The sequence below is a fragment of the Leucopleurus acutus genome, assembly GCF_964270905.1.
Source record: "Leucopleurus acutus genome assembly, chromosome: Y".
NCBI lineage: Eukaryota > Metazoa > Chordata > Mammalia > Artiodactyla > Delphinidae > Leucopleurus > Leucopleurus acutus.
In genome coordinates this window covers 5,743,535-5,750,305 of record NC_139164.1, presented here as the reverse complement: position 1 = coordinate 5,750,305, position 6,771 = coordinate 5,743,535, and the positions used below count along the sequence as shown (strand labels likewise).

Below are 6,771 nucleotides of genomic sequence, written 5' to 3'. Positions count from 1 at the left end.
CTTCTGCAACAGACTGTGAGCTTTCAGAGGGCGGGATGCAGACACGACCCATCCTTGTTCCAATGAAAACAGCATCGTGTCTAACCCTGGCTAATCCATGGACTGTTGTTTTCAAACTTTAAAAAATTATAGCATTTTTTTTTAACCTGACACCCCAGTAAAACAGGTAAACGTGATAAAAGTGGGCTTTCTCTGCTTGACTACTGTCCTTCTCCTTGCCCTTCTGGGAGGGTAACATGAATTGAACAAGCCGTTATCACGAGCAGACACCAACACTCTAGAAATCGTGCTTTTCAGATTCTAGAATCTCAGCTCAGTGCGTTTTTCCTCACCCAAAGCCGACTCACTCCTCAAGTGCAATTCCAGTGAAAGACCATGATTCTTCCTCTCCCAGAAAACGAGAGATGAAACACCACGTATGATTCCTAGCTACGTGTCATTCCTGAGCTGTCCTCAGTGTGAAAATGTCTAATATACAGCAGCTGACACCCCCGGAATGAACACTTCACCACAAACTGTAAGTTGTCCAGTCGGGATTTGAAATGTCCCTTTTCCCCTCGGGAATTGATTAATTAATTCCAGCCTCCTGGAAGTAATTAATCTCTGCTCTGTGTGGAGTCCTGTTATGGAGATGTGAGCCCCCAAGATCAGTTGAGACGCATGATTTAAAGGGAACTGCACGAAAACCTGCTACTGACATAACCATCTATGTAGGAGGACTTCTGGGGCTCTTTCAACGCCTTTCTGTCTTATAACTCAGCCCTGTGTGAAGTTCTAGGAGGACGGTGCTTAAACACTTGAGGTTTGATCATGTAAAATGGAGCAAAATTAGACCTTAATCCATGTCGACACCAGCACGATGAAGTTTTCAGCAGACTTCGCCCCTGGTTCTGGCAGAGGGTGACGTAGCTGATGATTCACACGTCTGCCAGCCCTGCTTTGCTCTGCCTGTGACAGCTGTGTTAGGAAGTGTTCCCACAGATCTGACGGCTCCAGAAGCTGTCTGTGGGCACGCGGCCCCTTTCACAAGCCCAACGTTCTGGAAGATACACTGACATAAAAACGAGACTCCAGGATAGACAATGGCCAAACTGTTCCCTCGTCCCATTACCTGGAAACCCACATGAGGAAGCATCTAGAGTTTCCTGGCGTGAAATTCTAGGAATCAGTGTGTATTAGTGATATGTCCCCAAGATGACTGTTCAGAGTGAGGGAGGACCAAGCACACTGATGGGGGAAGGATGGGAGGGTTAGAAGATCCAGGCTGTGAGGAGAGGCCGGGCTATGCTCCAAACCATTACTGTTGGCTCCGATCACAGCCCTCAGTGTGAGCAGGGAACCTGGCTGGCATCTGAGACCTGGGACTAGAGCCAGTTTGATGGGCCACTGCAGACCCTCAGGCACCCGTAACAAGACCAGTTCCAAATCCCAACTACAGTAGCACAGGGCTGTGAAAATGCCCCTGGGCACAAACAGGATCCAGGCATCAAGGTCAAGCTGACCTCCCCGCTAAGACTGAGCTGTAGAGTAGGTCAGAGGACGCATACGTCTACTGCATGTGTGGTTCACTTTCCCCGGGTGTGTGTTTTTCTCCTTTATTTCCCATCCAGGGGAAATAAACTGACTTTCTGGAAGAGCACCTAGATAGTTCCTATCCAGACTCAGAATAGACGCTGTTTGATCCAGAAGGATTCTAACACTCACACAATAACCAAAGACTGCTGTATTTTTGGCATTGTTGTAGTGCATTTGGACGAAGATACGGTCTTACCAAGAATAAACGCTGATGAGATGTTTGCCCACTCTGTACGCAACATCATTTCAGCCTCAGTTGGCAATAAAATTTTCACGGAGCAAAAAATAATTACATACACTAAAACTGTCAGTCCAGAAACAGGACAATTAGGATCTTTCGTCCTCGTCATTCACTCTCTAGTCTTAAGCAATTCATGGTGGCAGAAGAGTGTGTAAGACATTTACCATATCAATTTTTTTTCTCTTTCAAATTCAACTAAGCTTACCATTTAACATGGCTAGAAGGAACAAAAGTAGAACTATAAACTTTGTTTTTAAGAATTTTAGTTTTTACAATTCAAGTTTGTTTTCATTTCTAAATGAGACCTAAAGATCCTTTCATTGAAGAACCCTAAATTGTCCAACATTTAAATAGAGGCCTAAGTCTCTAGCATTGTAGATTATTTTAAAAAATGCTCTATCTTGAAAACAATAGGTTAACTGCAATGTTTTTTTATTTCTTGCTGTATTTTGTCAATCTCAAAGGTTAGACCATGGCTAATTTTGCCAGAAAAGCATGTTTTGCTAATAAATCTCTAGATAAATCTGTCTTTGTTCTTGTCAGGAAGCAAAAAGAGCTATCACACATACTTAAGTGTTCTAAAATGTGTTTCAGGAGGTCAAATTCATTCTGAGCTGTGATTTTTCTTTGATGATACACATTTTCCTTTGCTATTTTAACAGGATAGCAGTTAGTCATAGAAAATGGTAGAGAGTGGGTTCTTTTTCCATTTTTAAAGGATTTGGTTAACTGACTTTGATTAAAATAATTCAATCAAGTGATAAACACACATGAATTAAATCTACACAGAAGAAAAGCCAATGAAAACTGCAAAGCTTAAGACAAAGAAATTAAAATCTAATAAAACATTTTAAACTGTTTCTCCTGCATTAAGTAGGTTGGAAGAGAAAACATGATGTGATGGGAAGAAACTCAGCTGGAAATGGAGCTGGAAAACTGAGACCTCAGTCCCCAGGGTAACGTCACTGAGTTCGGCCACCTCAGAGCTTCACTGCCTACATCTGTGTGATTAAGGAACTGGCTTAGATGACTTGGTCTTGACACAGAAATCTTCACTTACCTCCTTCTGACCTCAGTTCAAGTGTCGCTCTCAAGAAAAATGACTCGCTGATCCCCGAGTCTACACGAATTACTCCTTCATGTCAGGTAACAGATACGTAACTTACATTTTAAAAATCGTCTGCTTAACACGTACCAAGAGAATACACATTGCATGAGGGAGGAAATAGGAAGTTTGTTTGGACATCTGTTTTGTTCACTATTTTTCCCCACTGTTTAACCCAATCCTTGGCACACGGTAGATAGTTAACAAATATTCATTGTAGGACTTCCCTGGTGGCACAGTGGTGAAGAATCCGCCTGCCAACGCAGGGGACACGGGAAGAGCCCACATGCCGCGGAGCAACTAAGCCGGTACGCCACAACTACTGAGCCTGCGCTCTACAGCCCGCGAGTCACAACTACTGGGCCCTCGTTCCTAGAGCCCGTGCTCCACAACAAGAGAAGCCATCGCAATGAGAAGCCCGTGCACCACACTGAAGAGTAGCCCCTGCTCGCCGCGACTAGAGAAAGCCCGTGTGCAGCAACGAAGACCCAACACGGCCAAAAATAAATAAATAAAATAAATAACTTAAACAGAATTCATTGTAAAAGGGAAAGCGAATTAATGAACACTAACTGTTTGAAACAGCCCTTCCCTTTTCATGTTGAGGAAAGAATTTATGCAACATTTTTCCAGATAATCAACCACATATTTTTTTCATCCCTTTTTGGAGAGCTACCTATGTATCCATTATTTTGAGATACCAATGACCCTCATCATTTAGCTTCTTACATTGGGACATACATACTTTTTATAATGAACATATTCCCATTGTGTTGTTTCTAATGTGAAACGCCAAAAGGGAGGAGCGAGAATTTTTTATCTCAGAGTGTTGTCCCTTCCTTTTTCTTCCCCAGCCTTGAAACACTATTGAACTGTACCTGGTGGGAGGATGAACACAATTTACACTCTCTCTCATTTTCCCAGTTAGTAATATTAGTGTTTATATCGACAGCCCATAGGCAACCCTACCTCACAGGCTATGTGTGCCAGAATGATAATGATGAGAAACCTTTTTTTTGAAAGCACCATATGTAACAGTCACTGACGAAATGTGTCTCCACCCACCCTCCATTTGTATGTTGACATCCTAACCCCCATGTGATGCTGTTAGGTCCTTCGGGAGGTGATGAGGTCATGAGGGTGTCACCCTCATGATGGGATTAGTGCCCATAAAAGACACCCCAGAGAGCCCCCTCATACCTTCTACCATGTGAGGACACAGTAAGAAGACGACCGTCTATGAACCAGGAAGCGCGTACTCACCGGACACCAAATCTGCTGGCACCTTGATCCTGGACTTCCAGCTTCCAGAACTGTGAGAAAAGAAATGTCTGCTGTTTGTAAGCCACCCAGAGTACAGTATTCTATTGTACAGTCTGAACCGACTAAGACAATAACGTGGTATTACCATTCAGAATACCGCAGCCCTTGCATATACTCTGTGGACCGACGCAACATACAATGAATAACCTCCTAAAATGTAGAATGTTATGGGGCTTAGGGACAAAATGAAAACATCGATAGGAGATCATGCATTCCTATCTTGGTCACTAGTCAAACTTTATTCTCAGCTGTTCTCACGGACACCATTCTGTAACTTCAAGACAAAGTGACTATATTAAAAAACCAAATTGCTAGGCAACCGAATTACAACTACCTTCCTGAAGAATAATTTAAAATGTCAAATGGTAATTCAGCCCCAGCCGAACTGGAACTATCAGTTCTCAATGGCCATTTCAGCCTTTCTAGGAACTGAAATGATTCAAGTCGTTGAAGCTTTCATTTGCTTTTTGAGATATTCATATTTGGAGGTCGGAATTTTAACCATCACTGTTAGAAAGCTTCTTTCTCTAGCTTTATACAAAGTCCTGACGTTGGTTTGGAACCCTGAGAACCTGCTTTCTATTCATCTCTCTTCCTTTTGGTCCACGCTAACTCATATTGGAAGTGAGAGGATGTGACAGACTAAACCGCACTTGAGAAAACATTTCATCATTGCGTTCAGTGCAAGTGATGTGGCCTGGAATCTGAGAACTGAGCCTGTAGTGAGGAACGCAGGATGATAGAAGATTTGACCTTTGCCAATGCACTGATGTCAGTTACAAACACTGGGCTTACTGATCTTTCGGCAAGGTGGTGGAGATGGAAATAGAGCTGGCTTTCAATAATCGCTGGTCTTCTGTTTTGTCTCTTTTACTATAATATTATATGTATATAGATGAGATCATATATCATCATATATATAACATGTATGTGATTATGTATGTTATAAACAAAATACATATGTAAATAAAATTATATACCTACACGTGTGTGTGTGTATCTATAAAAACTATATACAGGATTGTCTGTAATCCACTTTCACAGGCATCTTTTGGTGTCTAACATTATTCACACAAGAATACAAACACTGTCCGAATCTTGTTTCCTGTATACTTGGTTTTTGATTGTAATGTTTTGGAGCAGCAAACAAAACCGCGCTGAAATGAAATCATGGTGCGCACAGCCCCCTGGAATGCCCGGAAACTTCCCAGCAATTCACTTGCCAGGGTCTAACAGAGAAATTGCTCCATGGGATAAATATGTTTGTTGTATTAGTAACTAAAACTACTTGGGACATTCGATACAAGTCTACAAAATAGTGCATCGTTTATTATGCGTATTTACTTCAGACCATAGCTAATCTGACATGACTCATCTTGTAAGGCAGCAGACAATCCAAGATACGAAAATGTTCACGAACCTGTGTTTAATTACATAATAGTACTGCTTACGTCTAAACACCTGGGAAAACAATATTTTTCAATGGAACAATGAAAATCATTTATCTTCAGGTCTCAGTTCTATAGCCGAGCCAAACGCTGGCCATATTGCGTTTGCTAAGGTCAGAGGTTGTTTTCAAATATTCTGTCAAGGAAGGAAAATTCAGCTTATTTCGTGAAACCATGGGGTTCAGAAGGAGAACTGTATGTTATCTGATAAGAACGAATGCTTTATACTCCAGTGCAGATAAGGTTTAGGATTTTTCACTGTTCCCAAATAAACCAGGCATCCACAAACGGCAGCAATATTAAAAATAATCTTATTCAATCCTTTTAATTTTAAGGACCTGAGACCCCTGGAAACTTAATGGAGTCATGACATATACACCAAATCCCCAGCAAAGGGATGTAAAGGAAACACAGAGACACTTCCCCATCACCTTAGACATGTGCTGTTATTACCAGGCTTTGAAGTGTTCCCAAGCTGCAAATTTGCAAAGCTCTCCAAGCTCTGTCCTCTGCCACACTTTGCTTCGGGCAGGAATCTGAGGAACTTAAGGCACGTTGCAAATACTAACTACATGTGAGTAGGCAAAGCATGTTAAGAGGGCATAACTCGAAGAAGATAAATGTTAGCCCCACTTGACCGTAACGGCGACGAAGGTACGGAGGCTGCCTCAACTCACGCCAGGTGTCGGAAATGGCAGACAGTCCACAGATGCCTTCACTAACTGGAACCACACCCTTCCTGGTTCCCCCTGAACCTGGTGGAAGGAATTATGAGAAAGCTCTGTTGGAGCACCATGTCCAGAATTACCATGCCCCTAACAAGCTCCTTAGAACTGACATGTCAAATAACCATTTAGATGGTAGGTCAGGTCTAAGTCAAGCTGTGTGCCTATTACACATGCGTATTCAGAAATGAGGAACAGGGACCTAAATGTCCATCGGCAGATGAATGGATAAAGAAGATGTGGTACATGTATACCATGGAATACTACTCAGCCATAAAAAGGAACAAAAGTGAGTCATTTGTAGGGAGGTGGATGGACCTAGAGCCTGTCTACAGAGTGAAGTAAGTCAGAAAG

The 6,771-nt window shown here is 42.2% G+C and overlaps 1 long non-coding RNA gene across 1 annotated transcript in view; it reads right to left on the bottom strand.

Moving 5' to 3' along the window:
- Positions 1-4,124: 4,124 nt before the first annotated feature.
- The window catches only part of LOC309978873, a 201,997-nt gene continuing 199,350 nt past the window's right edge, over positions 4,125-6,771 (bottom strand). The window contains exon 4 of the long non-coding RNA XR_014327148.1: positions 4,125-4,234. This is a non-coding gene — a long non-coding RNA (uncharacterized lncRNA). The remainder of the gene's footprint in view (positions 4,235-6,771) is intronic.